At 39.2% G+C, this 23,354-nt stretch overlaps 1 protein-coding gene across 5 annotated transcripts in view; it reads right to left on the bottom strand.

Annotated features, from left to right (window-relative positions):
- Nucleotides 1-23,354, bottom strand: part of PRKN (parkin RBR E3 ubiquitin protein ligase) — a 1,176,340-nt gene that overhangs the window by 873,187 nt on the left and 279,799 nt on the right. The window contains exon 1 of one of the 5 annotated variants that reach the window (XM_039529613.1): nucleotides 6,548-6,574. The exons of the other annotated variants lie outside the window; for them this stretch is intronic. The gene's annotated coding sequence lies outside the window, so the exon portion shown is untranslated. Of the gene's footprint in view, nucleotides 1-6,547; nucleotides 6,575-23,354 lie in introns of those variants that run through there. 5 annotated transcript variants of the gene reach the window in all.

Below are 23,354 nucleotides of genomic sequence, written 5' to 3'. Positions count from 1 at the left end.
AAATAAAACAGAATATGCCACAGGAAACAAGGAAAATATCTGGGTTATCTGGAAGCAACTCTAAAAATAAAGTCCAAATGTCATAATATTGTGAAGTTTTACACAATACTCATCGCCGCCCTAGTAAAGCTTTCCCAGGCTGCTGTGTGTGGACTCACATGCTGGGCCTGCGTGCTTTTAAGTTTTCCTGGGTTGCTGAACAGGCTCCAGAACTGTCAGTGGCTTTGGCCTCTTCAGCACATTTCCTGGGCACCGACTCTCTGTCTGCTACCATTTCCAGAAGTGGGAACCCATGGTCCCCAGTACCAGTACTGATGCCCCACTGATCACCCTTTAGCCAACACAAGAGATATACATGTCCATGCATAATAAGAAACACTTGTACCCATTCCCTGCTTCAGTTTCCTCCTTACTCTTGATCATTCTTTGGAATTTGGCTCAGTGTTATTTCAGGGTTTCAGGTCCCCTCTATTAGTTTGCACTTCTCCACCTTATGGCTTATCCTCTGAAGCATGACATGTCCTCTGACCTCTGCTGTCAGCTTCCTTCAACTCCAGCGGTTAAGACAATCAAAATTTCCCCCCCTTGCTCAAGACACCTGCTCCTTTTGCTCCTCTTCCTGTAATTCTGTCTTCAACTTTTTTTTTTAACTCTACATTGACCCCGCTGTCTCTATGGTTATGTCTATACTTGAAGCTGGAGGTGTGATTCGCGACTTAAGCAGACATATTCATGCTAGCTCCCATCAAGCTAGCATGCTAAAAATAGGATTGTTGAGGCAGCTTGGGCAATGGTGAGTGGTGGCATGGGCTAGCCACCCCAAGTGTGTACCCACAAGGACTGGGTGGTTTTGTGCTCAGGGCACCTAACCCATGCCAATGTTCGCCACAGCCTGTCCTACTGCAGCTACTCTACTGTTTTTAGCACACTAGCTTGATGAGAGGTATGTCTATTTGAGCTGGGAATCATGCTCCAGCTCCAAGTGTAAACATAGTCTTTGTCCCTTTTGGGGATTTTCCACTCTTCCAAGACACCCTGGCTGCAGAACACCTGGAATAACTGGATTCTTGCAGCTTAGATATCCTCCTTACCATAGCCATTGTGCTGCCAGAGCAACCAAAAGAAATTAACATTTAATAAATTAGTAACCTTAATGGTTAATAATACATTATTAAATACATTATTAATCTTTAATAGTTAATTATTTCTTTTGTTTGTTCTGCAGCTTCTTCTCCACAGGGGGTGTGGTATGTGACAGAGTCCTTCTCAGCCCATGGCTGATTTAGTACACATTTATGGTCTGAGTTATACATAGAGTTCATACAAATCAATCAGACTTCGTAAGCTGTACCCAGAGAGGTTCCCTAATTTGTCACACTACTCTTTTAAGAGCTGCCATGTCACTTCATCTACTGTACCATCTTGGGAGGAATAGATGATTTCCAGTGTTGTAGTTTCAGACATTTTTCTACCAGTGAGGCTGATAGGAACCTGCATTTCTGTGTACTAGTGAGAGTTTCCGATTGTTGAGCCTTAATGTAAACATTTCTGCTTCAAATGAAAGAAATGTCCCTAATGTTAAACTAATTCTTACATATACCTCCTCTTGAAAGCACCGAAGTTTGGCTGTTCCATAATGTAAGTAGGAGGGAGACAGGATTCTCCACATTTTTCAGTTTACTTTGTTTACTTTGGACATATGGGTTGGAATCCAATGCATGTGTAAAATAGTCTTCTGGTGAATTAGACCAGCAGTTCTCTAACTGTGGGTCAGGACCCCAAAGTGGTCCTAAGGCTGGCTTAGACTTGTTGGGGCTTCAGCCCTGGGCAGCGGGGCTCAGGCTACAAGCCCTTGGGCTTCAGCTTTGGGCCCCTGCCCAGGGCAGTGGGGCTCAGGTGGGCTCAAGTTTCGGTCCCCCCTTCTGGGGTCACATAGTAATTTTTGTTGTTAGAAGGGGGTCGCAGTGCAAAAGAACTTTGAGAACCCCTGAATTAGACAGACAGATCACTGAGGCCTTTTTTGTATTAGATCAATTTTTCCCCACAGTCGTCTGTTAAAGAAGATCCCTAAATCTACTTATCTACTTTGTAAGTAAACACTTTCAAGTGATATCTGAGCACCTGATTCCACCTATTTTGAATTGCCTCCTTTCTTTTGTCGCTGGCTTTTATGAAATAGTCTGTATTGATGCAGTGGGATTCTGGCACAGTGTTTAGTTTTTTGTATAACCTTTAGCATTTCTGGAGGTTAAGTGGGCTGCTACTGCATTGGACCCAAATTGATTGAATAATAAATGTCTGATCTGTAGGTATTGCCAAAATTTGGGCTGCAATGCCTCAAGAGCCATAGAAGTATCATCCTGCACTAGATGGGACAGGGCAGAAAACTCTTTTCTATCCATTGCTACCATATCTTTGGTTTATCTCAGGTTAATAGAACCGAATTACCCTATGCTATTGAATCTGCCTTTAACAATGGATGACATTTTAATTTTGCTGTTAGTTTAGACCAGAAACATTGAAAACCACCAATTACCACAGATCTTTCCTAATTCTAAAATAGTTTATAATTGTACAAATATGAACTATAGAAGTCTGGAATGCTGTCAAGGCTGCTAAGCTGTTACAGCTGCTTAGTGCTTTTGTCCTTGGAGCTCCAGTGTTACCAGCACTAGCAGAGAGCGCAGTCTGCTAATTCAGCAGACCTCAATGTTACTCATAGAGAAAGACCACAGGCATGGTTCGGTGACAAAGGCACTCAGCCAGGTTTATTGTCCTAAAGGCACAGTCCTAACAACTTGCACAAGTACATTAATATGAGTATCTTGTGGCAAGGAGTGGCTCATTCAGTAGCAGGAGTTTCTGATGTCCCATCAGCCACCCAAAGTATCAAGGAGAGGTACCCCGACATTTATAGCAACAAGCAACTGGAATAAACAACTTAAGTACCATTTTATGTGTTTTATGATAGCCTAGGGGTTAGGCTGAATGGGGTCTATCCCAAACACATTGGTTTTATGGTGGGAGCCCTGCAACCCCACACTGGACCCAGCAAATGCCTGATATGTGAGGGGTGTGTGTGGATGTATAACGTTCCTCTCCACTGTTAAATTAATAACATTGTGGCCTGCTGCTTAAATCCTTCCCTGTCTCTTTTAGTCACCTGCATGTCCTGATCAAAGGAGTTCCTCTTCTGTATGGAGCCATGACAGGACATTATGTCCTATGTCTAGGCTCTTATAGAAGGCCCATTTCAAAAGGAAAGCAATGTAATAAAACCTAATATTGGGAAGGGAACTGGAATCCTCATTTGTTGTTGGAAAGTATACTTTCTCCATTCACATTCAAGCTCTCCTCATTTTTCCCATAAGAAATTTTAAAACACAAAGACTAATGTTGCTCATAACAATGAGCACAAACAAAGAGGGGAAAGGAGATGAGTATCCAAAGATGACTTTGGAAGGTACATTTTAATAATATTTCCCCCCTCATAGGAACATTAATATATTGAAGATTTGCTTTGAGCATATCATTTTGTGGCTGGAGGACCAATATGCATAAGTATTTTCAGCTCCCATCTGTCCCTTTGAAGTTCCCAAAGTCACAATTAAACTTTTACCTGCTCCTACAAATTGAAGAATTTCTGACATAGTCAAGTTTATTTTGTATCCAGCTAGGTCTCCAAGCTTTTGGAGGAGGGGGAGCAAACTGGGTGACTGAGGCACTGAAGTAAGGTTTCAGGAGAAGAAAATCATTAGCATGAAGCAAACATTTCTGTTAGTGCCTCTTTAATTATGTGGCTACCAGAGCAGGCTTATATTGTTGCAGCTAATGGATCCACAGCTATAGCAAATAGAAAGAAGCTCTGTCTTGTCCCCCAGCTCAATAGAAGGGGTTTGGAGACATGGCCAAGAGTCACTATAGAGGTCAGTGCTCCCTTTTAAAGTAATTTCATCCTTGAATAAACTTCAGGATCAAAACCTAATTTTCAGAAAGCATAAAAGTGCAAGTCTCAGGGTGCAGTAGCAATGTGAGTGCTGCATATTAAGATCATGCCCTGCTTATCTTCTAAGTCAGACATGCTCATTGGAAATATCAGCTTTAGGCAGCTCTAAATTGCAAACCTGGCAAAAAGAGCCTGCAGCCATTATTGGCTGGTCATGCTGCAAGATTTGCTGTGATGGAATGTGGAGTCTTGTTTCTTTATTGAATTCACAGTTCTCTCAGGTGCAGTAGGGGCCACATTTGTAAGAACAGGGGAACTGTGTGCATCATGGTTATAGGATTAATAAGATTTTACTTTTGAACCCCATCGCTAGTGATAGGTCTTAGTGAATTTTTAAAATTGGTCTCAGGCTCTCTCAACTTCTCAATAACCACAAATGATTTAAATCCTCTATTAAATTTCATTATTCACAGAAAGTTTAACTTCAAAATCAGGTCTGTCTCCTACTCTTATGTTAAGATAAGATGGTAATATTAATAAATTCATAACAACAATATTAATAAAGTTGCAAAAAAGTGACATTTCAGCCCACTTACAGAACTGTAGGTTTTTTAGATTAATTTCCCCAGCCATACACAGACAAATACAAGCAAAAGAGAAAAGATAGAAAAAGAGGGGAAAAGAACAGAGATTGCTGTGTTATTATCCAAGCAGATATATCTTTGTAGGGTTGTTTTCTTGGCTGAAGTTGGTACCCGTACTCAAGTAGGTGGGAACATGCTCATACAAGGATGCTCCAACCTGGCTCGTGAACAGAGAGCTGGTGTCAAAGCCATGTTGACAGGCAAGTTTCCCCTCTCTCTCTCACCAGCAGGACAAGCAGAGACAGTATCAACCAAGGTATTTGGAACTATACTTTTCAAGCTGTCAGTAGCTAGTGAACATGTGTTTCACTTGAATATGCAAGTCAGTCAGTCTGTGTAGTACATATTTCTTTTTGGCACAGATGAAAAACATAGCATTCTAGCCAGCCACCCATTCATTGCAGAACTCTAGAATCCTTTTCATCCCTTGGTATGATTACCAAATGAAAACAGAAACTAATTTTCACTCAGGGAGCATATGTTAAATAGTTCTATTTTTCTTAATTCTAGCATTTGATGGCAGTAATGCTGAAAGTCTACTGGACTTCTTAATTGTACATTTTTATTTCCTTCCTCAAACTCTTACAGCTTTAATGAGGTTTCACTTTTATTACAGCATCACTTATTAGCAGTCATGAGAATAACTGTAAGAAGATTTTCCTCATAATTCCTTGCTTAGGAATGGACCATGGAGAAAGGGGGAACTGATTGGATAGCTCAGGGCATTTATAATGGAATACAGAGCCTTTCCTCTAGATTACTGGTTCTAATCCAGTCCATGCTGATAGTGACCCTAATTCATTATTACCACCTAATACTTTTGGTGCATATGTGAAATGAAATCAGTCCATTTTCTATAACAAGTGTTCATATAAAAAAATACCATTGAAACTAGGGTCGCCAATTCTGGCTGAATGAATTCCTGGAGGTTTTATCACATGACATAATATTTAATTAAAGATTAATCTTAAATTCCTGGAGACTTCAAGACAATCCTGGAGGATTGGCTATACTCATTGCAACTGGCTCTGTTGGCAGTCTCAGCCAAAAGACCAAGAATTGTATGGAGACTGAAATGACTTTCTGCCCCTGGGAGTAGTCCTTCCAAGTCAAGAATAAGCCATACAATGAAGCAACAGAGAAGGTAGTGGGTCAGCATTGGGGAAGCTCATATTGCTGATTACAGTAAACAGCCGTCTCCAGGACTATAGTCCATATGGATCTTTCCATCACTAAACTCATGTAATAAATAAATAAATAAATAAAAATTCACAGTGCAAAGTAAAAGAGAAAATAAAGATTTGCTCCACAGCTCCACAAAGCTAGCCAATGCCTGTCCCTTAACACTAGTTAATTAATGATAAATTCTTTTCTAACAGTTAATGGGTCTCTGTGACAATTTATGTTAAAGGTACTAACAGGAAAGCAAAACACAAGCTTACATTCTACTTTTGGAATAAGAAAAGTATATGATTCATAATCTAAATACTTCACTGGAAATATGTAACAAAAGCACATCTGGTATTATACACACCTCTAATTACTTATATTTGTAAATACTACCAGAGCAGGTAAATCCTCCCAAAATCCCCTAACTCTTCTAACCTATCAGAAAATATTAGTATCAGTGATCCACATATCTGAAAGACAACTGGTTTGCACCAGTCAAAATAATCTCCTTTCTTCTCAAATTTCATCCAGGCTACTGTCCAGCAAAGAGTACACACTGCCATAAAAGACTTGTTCCTGTGCAACTATAATTAGAATAGATCCATGGATATTACCAGTTACACAGTAAAAAGTCAGCTTTGGCAAACTGGGGACCAGCAGGCAAAGGACTTCAAATTTCAAAGTGAGCTCTCAAAATATCCGATTGCATAATAATAAAAAAATACCCATTCTTAGTACCTTATCTCAAAAGCTCACATTGGTTAGACAGCGACCTTTAAAGGATTACCTTAACATGCAGGGAAATCAGCCCCTCTCTGATGTGTTCTGAAATTTGTAATAAAAAATGGCTGCATGACTGACGTTTAAGTTGGAAAAAGGAAAAAAAAAAGGCTTAAATTTCTCCTAACATAAGCTGCAGCTCAGATTTAAAGCCATTTTACTTTCAAAGGCCATAACTATGATAGCTGGCTGCCAATTTACAGTGTACAATGTAACGCTCTCTCTCGATAAACTAGGGCAAGGGCGAATACAGCTTTCAAGTCCCAAATCATTTTTTTTCATTAATTCACTTGTTTTGCCAGTAAAAGCAGAGCTAGGATTCTCTCATGCCAAACACATTCCCTGCTCCTCTCCAACAAAATATGCTTTTATATATTCAACAAAAATAAGTGTAAAGGAAATAAATACTAAAAGATACATTTGGAAGCAATCACTGACAATTTTCTCTCTCTAGCAAGCACAGGTTGTGAGAGTGGGGTTGACCTGTGATCCAGGCAGTCTGTTTTTTTACAAAATGAAAGTATTTCTCATCATAAAGATATCAGTCATTTATGCATTATTTTGCACCTTACATTCTGTGCCACAGGGAGAAAAAATAATTTATTCTGTCAGAGAGGTAAACAAAAATGTTTCTTTTCAAAGACAATTTTTTAAACTTGTACTTTTTTCTTTTTCTTCCCTGAAGTTTGTTCTTCTTGTTTGTGGGTTGTTGTTGTTGGGTTTTGTTTGTTTGTTGTTCCTCCCAATCCCAAATTCTTCTCTTATGGCTGTTCTATTGCTACCTATTGTTCAACTGTAAAGGTATGGAAAATCACTTTTACTCTATTCATAGAGCAGCTGTCAGTAATCCTGCAAAATCAAGATAGTTCTTTCTCTTTGGAGGGAAGAACCTAACAATGCATCACCATAGAGAACTTCTACTAATGGCCTATCATTAAAACAAGTATCATCAGCCCATTCATTTCCAATCTTCCCTAGATCTCCTGCACAGAGCCAAAACCAAACATTTAAAGTAAGATGAAATATACATCAATTACAGCAGTAAGAACCAAATTAGATTTTGGTTCAGATAACATATTCTTTGAATGCAGCTCCATAGTTCAGAAGTTTCTGCAAATTAAAGTGACACTACCATCAGTGACTAGTTTTTCTATTTATACTACAGTATGTTACAAGAACATGAAGATGAGTATTTCCTGCTTGTTTGCAAATGTTAAAAACTAGAAGAAGAAATTATAATACTAAAGAAGACAAGCAAAGATATTCCTCAGCTTGGATTGATGAATTGAAATAATGAATCAGTGTACTGAAGATGTTCAAAACATACTGCTCAAGCAATAATGATGTTCAAATAGCTCAGTAAGATTTCCAGCACCCTTGTTTTCACTCAGATATTTAGCATCAAAATCCACTTGTGGTATTTAGCACGCTCAGCTGTCTTGAATTTAGGTAGAATTTTAGAATATACAGTAGCTGCCCTTAAAATATTCGGTAGTACTTCCACAAGCATCAAGATTGACATTTATTTACCATATTTCATCACTGTTCAAAATAACTAGCTATATCAGGCCTATTTATTTACGAGTGATGAGGTGCAAACAGGGCTCTTGGGATTTTGTGGTACTTCACCAGGGGCGGCTCCAAGCCCCAGCACGCCAAGTGTGTGCTTGGGGCGGCATGCCGCAGGGGGTGCTCTGCCGGTCGCCGGGAGGGCGGCAGGCGGCTCTGGTGGACCTCCCGCAGACGTGCCTGCAGAGAGTCCGCTGGTCCCGCGGCTTCGGTGGAGCATCCACAGGCACGCCTGTGGGAGGTCCACTGGAGCCGCGGGACCGGCGACCGGCAGAGTGCCCCCCGTGGCGTGCCGCCGTGCTTGGGGCGGCGAAATGGCTAGAGCCGCCCCTGTACTTCACATCCAATTTGCAGCAAAGATAAGGGGATTCTGCAGCTTATCTATAACAATGAAAACCTGAAGATGTGGAGAGCGCACACTATGCGGGAGCAGAGCAGGAACACTGTGTCACATTCCATTTTTACTGCTTTTAATGTGAAAATTGTATCCCACTTTCCACAAACCATGTTCTTTCTTTGCGATTTCAATTGTGGCTCCTCACAGTTGAGAAAATACAGAACAAAATCATGAAGCTCACATTTCATGCCTCCACTAAGAAAAATTGGTGTGTTTTCACAATGAGACAGTGAATGCATGATAGCTAACACACTGACATGGTAGCTCTCACATGTTAGCTATCTTGGTGTAAAAACCAACCTTTCTTTCCTAGTGTAAACATGACTTTAAAGAGAGGGTTAGTCAAACCTCACATAATAAAGGCTAAATCATCTACATCAGAGACAAAATCCTCACCCTGTGACAATGCCCCCATTGCTGGTTGGAATAAAAACTGAAAGTGGTTATTCAACAAGACTTCTGATACTTTATCAGAAATGAGGAATAGAAGGAACTCTGGAGAAAGAGCAAAGTCTGGATGTACAGCTTGTGTGGCAGACATGGAGAATCCCTATTGGCTATGATGCTATACTTATAACAACAAAACTGGTTAGATTGCAGCTAGGACTGCTTGTCCTTGCAGAGATACAAGACCATGTAAGGCCCCACTCCACTTATATCCCTGCCCAAGCTATTCAGACTCAAGTCTTGGTGCACATGAGTAAGGGCACTATATGTTTTTACTCCCATCTTGAGTGAAGGGAGAAGGGGGGGGGGAGGAAGGAATGGATGGAGTCTTAGCTCCACCTCCTCCAATGTCCAGGCCCAATAGAAATTATATAAATATCAGTTGTGCATATGAGCCCCCTTCTACATGCCATTCCCTGGCCAAAAAATAAATCAACAGGTTAGATCATGTCCTTTGCTATATAACTACCACAAAAGGGAGAAAGAATGTTGAGATTTGGAGCCTTTTCTCCTCACACAAATGACAAGGCAGGACCTCTTCCTACCTATCAAGACAGCATTACGATCTCCTACATTGGCTTGTCCAGCACAGCCCCAGGAGAGAATGGCTGTCAGATTGAAAGCATAGGTCATCATTAATTCTACTCCCCCGCACGCACACACACACCCACACCCACACCCCGCCACTTGTTTATTACAGATTTACTTTTTCCTGTAGCATTTTTTTTCTCAGACATGTTTGCCAGAGCTCTTTTAATTCCACTTAACCACAGTGGCTGGAATTAACTCAGTCTTTTTTTTTTTTTCCTGGCTTTACCTTTACCCTGCAAGCCGTAACTACTAGTGCATGTTGCTTTTAGGTTCCTTCCTTCTCCATTTCTAGTTCATTGTTTATTCTTGGATCTCTGAGGAGTCCTTTGAGTAACACAAAGTGGCAAGAGCTACTTCTTGCTGGAATAATTCTGCTCCACAAATATTCCCACCCCTGACAGCCCGTCTGTCAGCTTCTTGCACAATTGCCTCTGTGCCTTCTTCCACTTAATCCCCTCAGCCAGGTGTGACTTCTCTGAGCTCACCCTCAAAGCTTCTATACTATCCACATTTAAGTGCCTCTTAAAGGCTCACTTCTGCCATATTACCGATAGTGAATCTAGTTGACTTCCATTTAAAATAATGCATATTTCTTTCTCCTCATCCTCTAACCCAGGGGGTAGGCAACCTATGGCACGCGTGCCGCCTTCAGTCCTGACCACCAGTCTGGGGCCTCTGCATTTTAATTTAATTTTAAATGAAGTTTCTTAAACATTTTTAAAAACCTTATTTACTTTACAGACAACAATAGTTTAGTTATATATTATAGACTTATAGAAAGAGACCTTCTAAAAACGTTAAAATGTATTACTGGCATGCAAAACCTTAAATTAGAGTGAATAAATGAAGACTCGGCACACCACTTCTGAAAGGTTGCCGACCCCTGCTCTAACCTCTATCTAATTATTGGTCTGTCCTTAGCTATATAAGTGCCTTTGTCACATTATGCTGGAAGCCCAAATGAATGATAGGCTGCTACAATAAAGTGGTTAGATGATGTCTGGAAATTAGAACTCAATATACTATCCAAATAGTTTGCCAAAAAAAGAGGCTGATCCTGTAAGTTGAAATACCAGCTCAATAAAATGTTTCACAATGAGAAAATATAAAAGGTTTGAATATATTCCTGGCTATGTTTTCTGTTTAGTGGCTGTAATCTTAATGTGAATCAATTGTCAACTAAGTGACTTAAAACTGCAAGGATAAAAATGATAATTAAGCAAAAATGTGAAAAATGAGCAAAATAGATACACAAAACTAAAAGACAACTATGGTACATAAAAAGATAATTTCAGAGATTAATGCAACTGATATAAAAAATGCACACTCAATGATTGTAGCTAAATATATTATCAACTTAAATCCACATCTACAATTACAGGTGATAGGCAAGAGACTGTGAAGGCAACATTTTATGCAAAAGATACGAAATAAACAGACCATATATCACAAATGTACTTGATAGAGCTGATCAATAGAAAGCATAGGAAATAATATACAATGGCAGCACTAGGAAAAGTGAAAAATGTTAACATATGCAGAATAATATAATAGAGATTTGTAGACACTACCTAAAATCCATAAACTCAGTCCCGTATACTGATTAAACTCTAGTTTTGTCCATATCCGACCACAAGAGTCTTCTGCTGTATTATATTTTAGAAAGAATACACTATAATGAAATAAAATAAAAAGTAACTCTTAGAATATATACCTTGCTGTACCACACGCTACAAAATGATTCCACCACAAAACAAGCCTTGGAGAAAGAGCACTTTTTTTTTCATTTTTATTTACATTTTAATTAGTGTAGATTTAAACTTCTTATTAAATAGCTGTCAAACTAGGGGGAAAAAATCTATTGTGAACTATTGTGAAATTTCATCAAAGCATCCTTGTCCAGTCTAACAACACTTCAAAGAAAGATTTAGTTAAATCCAATAAGTAGGATTACATGTAGATGTCAATCAATAGGTGCTCCAATATCTGTATTTAAAAAAAAAACAAAAAACCTGAAATGCCATGCTTTATAATTACTTTTTAAAAAAATGTTCCTCTTATCAAACATAGCTTGAATAATACTGTGTGGAAACATGTTCAGATGTCTCTGTACTCTGCAGCTTCACAGTAATGCTAATATATCACCTTCGATTTCATGGGGTATTTATTTCTATTAATGAAACCTTTTTTGTCCTGAAATCACAGTGTTTCATATATAAAGACAAACACAAATGATGCCAAAGCAGAACCAGATAAAAAAAGCTAGGAAAAATAAAATGTTCATATGCATAGATATATTTCATTTTTTTAAAAACTTCCATGCATGCAAAAGAATTTCAGAAGCTAAGATACAATTAATTGATATTGACATTTTCCATTCAGATGCCTCGTTTCAACAGGCTTTCCTCAAGTTGTATATATAGGAAAATCTGAAGGAAAGGGCTAGAAAACACTTGAAAGTTTAGAGCCAAAAGGTTTGTTTTTTTTGTTAGAAGCAGTGTACGATGCTATTATCTGGTGTCTCAATGTAATACAGTATTATTAAGTTAATGCTGTTCTTCTCCCAAAAGTACTGGCAGTACCCCAAAGAAAAAAAAAGTCTCATGCAATTCACAAGCTTAATTTTATCAGGTAGCTACCTCCTGCAATTACATAATATCATAGATATGGTGGTTGGAAGGGAATTTAAGAGATCATCTAGTCCAGCCCCCCATGCTGAGGCAGGACCCAATTATATCTAGTCTAGTTCTCAACTTTTCCAGACTACTGTACCCCTTTCAGGAGTCTGTTTTGTCTTGTGTACCCCAAGTTTCACCTCACTTAAAAACTACTTGCTTACAAAATCAGACATGAAAATACAGAAGTGTCACATCACACTATGACTGAAAAATTGCTAACTTTCTCATATTTACCATATAATTATAAAATAAATCAATTGGAATATAAATATTATATTTACATTTCAGTGCATAGTATATAGAACAGTGTAAACAAGTTATATGAAATTTTGGTTTGTACTGATTTTGCTAGCGCTTTTTATGTAGCCTGTTGTAAAACTAGGCAAATATCTAGATGAGTTGATGTGGCTCCTGGAAGACCTTTGCATACCCCCACTGGTTGAGAAACCCTGATCTAGACCATCCCTGACAGATAGTTTGTCTAACATGGTGTTTAAAACCTCCAGTGATGGGGGTACCACAACCTCCCTTGGAAGCCTATTCCAGCATTTAATTATTCTTATAGTTAGAAAGTTTTTCTTAATATCTAACCTAAATATCCCTTGTTGCAGTGTAAGCCAAATACTTCTTGCCCTACCTTCAGTGGACAAGGAGAACAATTGATTACCATCCTCTTTACAACAGCCCTTAACATATTTGAAGAATATCAGGATCCCACTCAGTATTCTTTTCTCAAGACTAAACACACCTGGTATTTTAACCTTTTCTTGTAGCTCAGGTTTTCTCAACCTTTTATCATTTTTATTGTTCTCCTCTAGATTCTCTCCAATTTGTCCACTTCTTTCTTAAAGCACGGCCCCCATAACTGGACACAATATTCCAACTGGGAGCCTCACCAGCACCAAGTGGAGCAGGAGAAAATTCTCTCTCATATCTTATATACAACACTTCTGTTAATACACCCAAGAATGATATTAGTCTTTTTTGCAACTTTATCACATATTAACTTGTAAACCACTAAGCGCTCCAGTTCCTTATCAGCAGCACTAAGGTCTTGCTAGTTATTCTCCATTTTGTAGTTATACATTTGATTTTTCCTCCCTAAGCGTAGTACTTTGCACTTCTCCTTATTGAATTTCATCCTTGTTGACTTCAGACCAATTCTCCAATTTGTCAAGGTCATTTTGAATTCTAATCCTGTCCTCCAAAGTGCGAGGAACCCATCCCAGTTTGGTGTCACACACAAATTTTATAAGCATGGTCTCCACTTAGTTATCCAAGCATTAATGAAAATATTGAATAGTACTGGACCCAGGACAGACCTCTGCAGGACCGAAATAGATATGTCCTCCCAGCTTGACAGGGAACCATTGTTAACTACTCTTTGAGTGCAGTCTTTCAAACAGTTGTGCACCCACCTTATAGTAATTTCATCTAGGCCACATTTCCCTAGTTTGCTTATGAGAATGTCATGTGGGACTATTTCAGAAGCTTTACTAAAATCAAGATAAATCATGTCTACCTTACCACTAGTCCAGTAACCCCGTCAAGGAAGGAACTTAGGCTGGTTTGGCATGACTTGTTCTTGACAAATTCATAATGACTATTACTTATATCTAGGTGCTTACAAATGGATTGTTTAATAATTTGTTCCAGTATCTCTCCACGTATTGATGTTAGGCTGACTGGGCTATAATTCCCCTTGTTCCCTTTTCTAAAGAGAAGTACTATATTTGCCCTTCTCCAGGCCCCTGGAACTTCACCCATTTTTCATGATTTCTTGAAGATAATCACTAACAATTCCAAGATTGATTCAACTAGTTCTTTAAGTACCCTAGGATGAATATAATCAGATCCTGCTGATTTGAATATATCTAACTTATCTAAATATTCTTTAACCTGTTCTTTCCTTATTTTGGCTTATCTTCTTTCCCCATTGTTAATATTTATTGTATTAAGCAGTCACCATTCACCTTTTTAGTGAAGAATGAAGAAAAATAGGCTCTAAAACCCTCAACCTTATTGATGTCATCCATTAGCTCTCATTAACTGTTAAGTAGAGGACATACACTTTTCTTCATCATTCTCATGTTCCTAATGTATTTATAGAACCTCTTATTATTGCCGTTTGTGTTACTTGCTAGGTGTAACTCATTTTGTTCCTCAGCCTTTTCTGATTTTGTCCCTACATGCTTGTGCTGTACTTTTGTACAACTCCTTAGCAAGTCATCCATGTTTCCACTATTTGTAGGATTTCTTTTTGATTTTCAGGCCATTAAAGATCTCCTGATGGAGCCATACTGGCCTCTTACTATTCTTTCTACCTTTCCTTTGCATTGAGATAGTTTGGTGTTGCACCTTTAATATGGTCTCTCTGAGACACTGCCAGCTGTCCTGCATTCCTTTGTACCCTAGATATTCTTCTCTTTGGACCTTACCTACCAGTTCTTTGAGTTTGCTAAAGTCTGTTTTTTTTTGAAGTCCAATGTCCTTATTCTGTTGTTTCATTCCTTCCTTCAGAATAATGAAATCTATAATTTCAAGACCACTTTCACCCAAACTGCCATCAACCTTCAGATTTACAACCAATTCCTCTCTGGTAGTCAGAGTCAAAGCTAAAATGGTTGTTCTCCTGGTGACTTCCTCTATCTTCTGAAACAAAAAGTTATCCAAATACTTTCCAAGCATTTATTGGATATTTAGTTTTTTTCTGTAGTACTTTTTCAACAGTTGCCTGGGTAGTTAAAGTCCGCTGTTAATAACAAGTCTTGCATTTTGGACATTTCTGTTATTTGTTCTAGAAAAGCCTCAACCACCTCCTTCTGATTTGGCGGTGTATAAAAGACCCCTAAAATGATACTTCCCATGTTTTTCCCCTTTTATCTTCATCCAGATGGCTTCAACTGGTCTGCCTTTCACCTCTTTCTGGACCTCAGAACAAGTGTATATATTCTTGATGTATAATGGAACCCTGCCTGTACTTCCTGAAGAAACTATACACCTCTGTACCAATATTACAGTATTTGCCTGTACAGGTAGCTTTGTGTATACAGAACTTGCCCTCAGGATTTAATGTGAAAGCCAGCACTGTGGCAACCTTGCAGTTTTGTTTTGTTGTTTTTTCCCTTTTCTCTGGAATATGGCTCTGCTAAATCCATTCTCTAAAAAGCTCAAGTAAACAATGTGAAATACGGCTATTGGTTAGATAGCCATTCTTGGCAATGGCATACAAGTTGAACCTTTTATAACTGCAGTACTAAAGGTGTGGGGCTTTTTAAAATTAGTGTGCAGTTATCACGAGGCTCTGTTGTTCCAGCTCCCAACCTGGGTCGCTCACAAACAGCCAAACACCTTCAGTGTCTGCATATAGCTACAGTCCTTGCCCAGCCTCTTGACCCCCCAGCAGCCTGTCAGCAACACACCAGTCATACTCTGGCTTACACCATCCTTGGTTACTACTTACAGGGTGACCCCAACCTGCTCCCAGTCCTGGATTTTCCCTCAAAAACTGTGTTCTGGCATTGTCCAGCCCTCTTCTGGACAGTTCATATATTAGAGGTAGGTTGCCCCTGTATGGGGTCAATGTACAACAACTTGCTGCATTAATTGGAGTAACCAAACAATTCAATTTAAACACAATACTGGATTAGTTTTGATTAAAGAATAAAATACATTTGTTTAATTACAAAGAGATAGGTTTTAAATGAGCACAAGTATAAGGCATTAAAAAATGGTTACTAGAAAAATAAAGATAAAATACTTCCTATCAGCTAAGAGTTAACAAACTAGACTTTGTTCAAGGTAAAAATTCTTACCACATGTTCCCACCAACACAGCTGACCAAATTCTGAAATCTGGATCTGCCCTCAAAGTCCAGAGGTCGGGTTCCTTTGTCTCCTTAGGTGAAAGATCAAGCAAGAGAGCTAGAGATAGAAAAAGAATACCTGGGGTGTTTTGCCCCTCACTTTTATAGTCCAGTCCCCTTCGATGTGGGTTCTTCCAAAGACTATCCTTCCAGGCAACGTTTATTCAAACAGTAAAATGTGATATGGAGTCAGGGAGTGAAGGTGCTTCCTTGCTCTGTCTTCTCTCCTGTGTATGCTGAAATGCAGATTTACCTGGTCTCCCTCATGCTGTCTCAAGGATCTTGTTTACTACTTATATGTAAATTGAGGTAAACTCTCTTTGTTAAAGATAGACTTACTTAACCACTCCTGCCTCATTGGAGCTACATGGATTTGAATATATGCTATGAACATCATAGAGGGGGAATTGATAACTTTACATATGATGTGGCTACATACATTTCACCCTGATATTATTGACCAGCAAGTTATTAGTTTTCAAATGATACCTCACAAGGCATATTTTGTACAAAGATTATTACAATAATATGCAGGATGTGAATACAGGAGTGCTTTCGGTCAGAGTAGCTTGAAGACAAAGCTGAAAAAAAGAGGAAAAAAAAGCCATCCAAGATACTAATAAAGTCATAAAGGTATGGAAGTGGGGATAGGGTGTAAGGAGTCATTCTTTCTTTCCACTCAGAAACATCCCCCTACAGGGCCTAGGCAGCATGCCCTTGTGTACATTTTGGTCTGGAGGAACATAAGAACATAAGAACATAAGAAAGGCCGTACCGGGTCAGACCAAAGGTCCATCTAGCCCAGTATCTGTCTACCGACAGTGGCCAATGCCAGGTGCCCCTGAGAGAGTGAACCTAACAGGCAATGATCATCTCTCCTCTCTCATCATCCATCATCATCCTCTCCTCAGACAGACAGAGGGGGACACATCATACTCCTGGCATCCTGGCTAGCCCCATTATGGATTTAGAGCCACCATGAATTTATCCAGTCTTTTTAAAACATTAGCCTCTCCTTAGCCTTCACCTCCTCCCCAGGTTGACAAGTTGACTGTGCGCTGAAGAAAAAGAAGAACTTCCTTTATTTGTTTGAAACCTGCTGCTTTTATTTTTTTTTTTTTTACCTAGTTCTTGTATTATGGGAATAAGTAAATAACTTTTCCTTATCCACTTTCTCAACATCACTCATGATTTTATATACCTCTATCATGTCCCCCCTTAGTCTCCTCTTTTCCAAACTGAAGAGTCCTAGCCTCTTTAATCTTTCTTCATATGGGACCCTCTCAAAACCCCTAATCATTTAGTTGCTCTTTTCTGAACCTTTTCTAGTGCTAGAATATCTTTTTTGAGGTGAGGAGACCACATCTGTACACAGTATTCGAGATGTGGGCGTACCATGGATTTATATAAGGGCAATAATATATTCTCAGTCTTATTCTCTATCCCCTTTTTAATTATTCCTAACATCCTGTTTGCTTTTTTGACCGCTCTGCACACTGTAGACATCTTCAGAGAACTATCCACGATAACTCCAAGATCTTTTTCCTGACTCGTTGTAGCTAAATTAGCCCCCATCATGTTGTATGTATAGTTGGGGTTATTTTTTCCAATGTGCATTACTTTACATTTATCCACATTAAATTTCATTTGCCATTTTGTTGCCCAATCACTTAGTTTTGTGAGATCTTTTTGAAGTTCTTCACAATCTGCTTTGGTCTTAACTATCTTGAGTAGTTTAGTGTCATCTGCAAACTTTGCCACCTCACTGTTTACCCCTTTCTCCAGATCATTTATGAATAAATTGAATAGGATTGGTCCTAGGACTGACCCTTGGGGAACACCACTAGTTACCCCTCTCCAGTCTGAGAATTTACCATTAATTCCTACCCTTTGTTCCCTAGTCATCGGCAGTGCTAGAAACCCCAAAGGAGGGAGAGGATGGTGCCAATGCAGCTAGGCTGTTGCAGAGGGAAACAGTGTCTCCAAGAGGTGCTAGTTGTGCTCAACTCCCCTGCAACTCTCCTACCGTGGGCAGATGTTTAAAGGCACAATCTAGTCCTGTGTTCATGGAATACCTATTTGATATATAGTAGTAATAGACAAGCCTCAAGGGGGTACAACACAGGATTTGTCAAGTATTCAACTGAAGTTTATTCAGATTAAATCAACTGCGCTAATTTAAATCTACTAACACAATCTAACCTTATTGTGTTTTCCTTCTCTCTTGGTCATAGTAGCACTCTTGGGTGGGATGGGGAGAAGATACAAAAGGAGTGAGCACACTACTCTCACCCAGATCTGACACTTCTTGGGGAACAGCTCCACAGTAGCAGCACTCTTTATCCTGGAGAAATTTAACAAAAAATTCCACCAGTGCTAACACCAGGTCAGCTGAACCAGTGTGATCTGCAGCCACACTTTTGTTTTTAAACCACCATTTTGATATGCCTTGCTTAGAGCTGAGTTAACTAAAACAGTGATAAAAATGGAGACAGCCTTTGGAGCCTGGGCTACATAACAGCTTCCAGTGGTTCTAATACTGGTCTTAAAAACAGTAGGAATCCTTTCTGTAAACTTCCCTAGCAGAGACATGATCTTTGCATAAGATTCCACAATGCTGTCCGGGCAGCAGAAACTATCCCTTTTGAAAGCAACAAAGAATCCTGTGGCACCTTATAGACTAACAGATGTTTTGCAGCATGAGCTTTCGTGGGTGAATGTTGCGTCTCGGTGCCTCTCAAGCGGGCCGGATAAAGCACAACAACCAATATGATTGCAAGCTGAATCATTTATTATTTACAATGCATCATATTATATAGGCTTCTCCATATTAGCAAACGTCAGACACACCAACATTACATTGCTGCTGATTGGTTCTTTGTCTGATACACACACTTTTCACATGCATGGCCCTTTGCTTACTGGTTTCCCATTTCCCATGCAACTTATCTGATCCCAATTAGGCCACCTGGCATTTGCCTCGCTCTGGCAGTTCCCTACTTTCTCATAACAACTTTATCTAACTCCTCTATTCTTATTGTCCTGCTGCTGTAACTTTCCACCAAGGCAGCATAGGGATGATGTAACCCGACATCTCCCCCTCTTTTCTTAAACACACAAAAAAAAACATCCAATAAACCTCTTCAAACTTCATTGCAAAGGGCGTACAAAACAGGAAAATCACTTCATCAATTAAATCATTTACAATAATACAATTGCATCCTGGCTTACTTCTAAATTCAAAGCTATCCACAATTTAAGAATTCTTACTATTAACTTCTGCTTTTAAACACTAAAAAAACACAAAAAAACATCACCACTTATATGCCCTTAAGCCTAATACAATTACAATTACATAGCACTATATACAATCTTCAGCTAATACAGCAAAATTATTCATAGCCAAACAATTACAAACTAATATCTTTACCTAAATTAATTTACAAACATTTCAAAAACACCAAAAACTTTACTCTTTAGCATCTTTACAAAATTCAACTGCTGTTCCCTCTAGCAACCACAGAGTTAACTTTTTACTCTGCCAAAACAACTTACTTGCTTGTAGGTCCGAACGACCTCTGGGGCCACGGCACGAGCCTCTGCCTGCGCCGTGCACTCCAACGTCTTCCCGTCCAGGGCTCGCTTCCAGCGGAGCACCTCCTCGTCCTGTGCCCGAAGGCCGGTCGGGAGAAGCCTCCCCAACTCCCCCTCTCTTCTTAATGAGTAAATCAGTGCAGCAGGGGAAATTCTTTCCCCCTGTCGGTTCATAATGTGCAATAAAGGCTTCTGTATTTTCTTCCTTGTTTTACTCCATACTTGACTCAGGGAGAAAGCTTCCTTATCGCCCTGAGTCACCGACTCCCAAAGCTCGGAGCGTAGCCGCTCCCAAACAGTTTTATCAAAGACTGTATTTGGTTTAACGAAAAGTCCCCTTCTGTGTCCCCACCGCAGCGGGGGACATATCAGAGGGGACATATCAGAGGGGAGCAATATGTTGCCAGCAGGGAAGGAATGAAGGAAGGGGTCAAGGGATCTCCCATTGAGTTCCTCTTCCCTCATTCTGTCCCCCTTGGAGACCCTGTTCCAAGAGTCTTGCAGGTCACTTTTCAATTTGAATCATTCTTATCACATCTGGATAAGCATTGTACAGACACACACTCACACATGTCACAGTAAGGTCTGGTACTAATTGTATATGCTTCAATATCCTAGCATTTCCTTAGTAGCTGATTTATATATATATGAAAGAATGAATTTCCTGTAATCTTCAGCACTATATATATGGTCAGATCCCTCGAAAAAATCGGTTCCTCTGCACACATGAAGGTGAAGCCTGAACTCATATGTTCTGATAAAAGTGGGGCATGGTGGTAAAAGTTAGAGTACAACTGCCCTGTAGGTATGTCTCTGTGATGTATTGAAAATGGTTAAAATTGTAAGCTAGTACTTTAAATTCTTGTGGATTTTCCTGGTCCTACATGCCGGCTAGAGGGCTCTGTAGTGTTTAATCTGGTTCTTCAGCAGTCAGCCTGCAAAGAGTGAGGCTAGAGCAAGGTGGGGTCAGTTGTGTCACTCTGTCTTATGAAGCAGCCTGCTTTCTCAATCTGTGGTTTTGGTTCTGGAATTTAAGAAACACAGCAAAGTTATATTATAACCTTCCAAACAAATATTTTATGTTTTTATCTAACTTCTCTGTTGTTAAGTTGTAAACATAACATTCTTAAGCTGGACTGAAGCCAGTGCATGAGCAAGGGCAGCCCCACATTACTGGAGTAGGTAATGCTGTCCATGTGTCTCATTACAAGAAGGGACCATTGGGCTTGAAGTGTGGTGCTCCAGGGAAGCTGGGGATGCAGAGCAAGATTGCAGTTGGAGGCAGAAGGAAGTCCAGGGAAGAGTGGGAAGGGATATGAGAAAGATGTGAGGAAGACAGATGCACACAATGGGACTGGAAATGAAAAGACAAAGGTAGTGGGAACATGGCACAGACCCAAGAAGGAAGAAAGTGATGGGGGAACAAAAGAAGTGCAGAAGTACACAGAGATTGAATGTGAATTAGGGAATGAAGGACTGAAATGGGGGTATATGTACAGAAACAGAAAGGTGGGCAAGTCACACAAACTCTCTGTGCCTCAGTGTTCCAAGTGTAAAATGGGGGTAATTATGTTTACAATACACGTTGTAAAGGCTACTTTCAGATGTCAGATAAAAAGGGATATACACAAGTGTTAAGTATTACTGTAGACTGAATATAAGGGTATAATTTATAGTGCTAAAGATTACAGCAAGTTCATTCTTCCTGTTAAACGTTTCTGGTAAATGATCACAACCTGGAGGAGCATTTAAAGTTTTTATATGTTACTTTATACTTTGACCTGTGCTGTTAATTGAAAGAAACTCATAAAAAAATCATTATTTTTTTCTTTTTAATCAGCTAATTACTCTTGGCTCCAAAATTAAATGTTGAACTATAAAAATGGAAGACAGCCACTAATGAAACTGATTTCTTATAGCTGGTGTTATCCTCTTCCATTAGCTTAATTCCTAGGTTTGCTCTTGAAGTCTTTGAATTTTTTTCTCAAATATGCAGGTATATATTAATTATCAATGTTGGGAGATACAGTAACTGGTTGGTTCATTTGCTTTAATCTACCCAGCTGTTAGCATTTAATTCTTTTTTAGGTCATCATAAAAGTTAAAGATTTACAGTAAGAATGTGTAATGGTAAAAGCATTTAATCTCTCTCCCAATTTTTAATCACTTTGTATCGAAGTCTTTATCTTCTTTTAACTCTGACGTTCTAATGGTTTGACATATTTAAGGGTGGTTTATGTTCAAGAGAAATACAACAAATACAATCTTTTGTCCTACAGACTGGATTTAAAATTACAGTAATTATAATGGTCACATAAATGGGAGTAATTTAGGTTGCATACAAATTCATTTTGGAAATGACAGTGAATAACTGTCTGAAAACACCATTTATAAAAGTAGTAGTACCAGGTGAGTGACAAGCAGCTGCCACTATAGTCTCTGTAACTAGATGAGCAAAGTGAAGGTTTGAATACAGTATTTCCTTATGAAAAAATGATTGACTAAATCAGAGCAATTCAGTGATTCACAGAAAAGTCTATCACAGCTTCAGGTCTAAATTACATAACAGAGATTTTCTCCATACAGTTTTGTCAATATTTACATAGAATCAGAGTTGTAAAAGATCCAAAGCTCGTTGAGGCCTCAAAATTTTATCCAGCTAGACATATAAATGTGTTGTCTACTCTTAGGGATATGCAAACTGTGGTATGCCACATGTACCTATGTGACCAACAAGAGATGTAAATCTGTTCTTTGTACTGCACATTTAAATGAACAGGAGTCTCCCTGCCCATGGTGCAGGGACAGCTGTGAAGAAATTGGCGTTGTGTGTTTTAGATGCAGAAGATTACAGAGTGAGGGATTCTGTTGCCTCTCTCATGGAAACATAAACGTCATCTAGGCTGGAAAATACGTTTTGCTTTCTGAGTATGGGAGAACATAATACAAACTAGCTGAGAAAAAACAAAAAGACTTTTGTCAATTTCTAAACTTGAATCCATATGGAACTGTTTAAGGTGTTCATCTCCATAATCTCACAGCTCTCCCAAGATCTTTGCAGATCTCGAAACACCTGCAGTGTGAAAGGACCTCTACATTGCTTCCTTGCCCCCCTCCGCCCCCCCATTGAAATACAGCCCTCTGAGGAGCAATGCTGCCATGCTATCCCTGCTGGTGGCTGCAATGAGCGCCCACAGGGCATAGGGGGAATGGAGGGGATTGAGAGGTAGACAGTTGTATGAATTATTTATATCAGATTGGTACCAAGCAGAATTAATGCAATTTATAGGTTGCATTGAGATCTTTATGGATGAAGGTACTATGTAAACACAAAATCAACACCACAAAGTAGCTATTTCAAAATATCCTATGCTATTAATGTTGTAATGAACCCACTGCCTTATTACTCAGTGCCTCCAGCTCTTCTCAAGATGATTTGCAGAAAGTTAAAATATATCAAAGATAATCAAGATCAAAAAGGAAAGCTGGACAAGCAGAAAATACGCTGCTTTTTCTTATCATTTCAAATCCTGTAAAAGGGAAAATATCCTTTTTTTCCTTCTTTTTAAGAAGATGTGCTGCCTTGGTGAGTGACAGTTTCACAGTTCTAACAGAGGATATCTGTTCATCTCAAAATGAGGAAAATATTTAATGAAAAGAGAAAGGAATTGAT

Source organism: Mauremys reevesii, linkage group 3 (assembly GCF_016161935.1).
Source record: "Mauremys reevesii isolate NIE-2019 linkage group 3, ASM1616193v1, whole genome shotgun sequence".
Taxonomy (NCBI): Eukaryota; Metazoa; Chordata; order Testudines; family Geoemydidae; genus Mauremys; species Mauremys reevesii.
The sequence above is the reverse complement of the archived record's forward strand: the minus strand, read 5'-3'. Positions and strand labels throughout refer to the sequence as shown.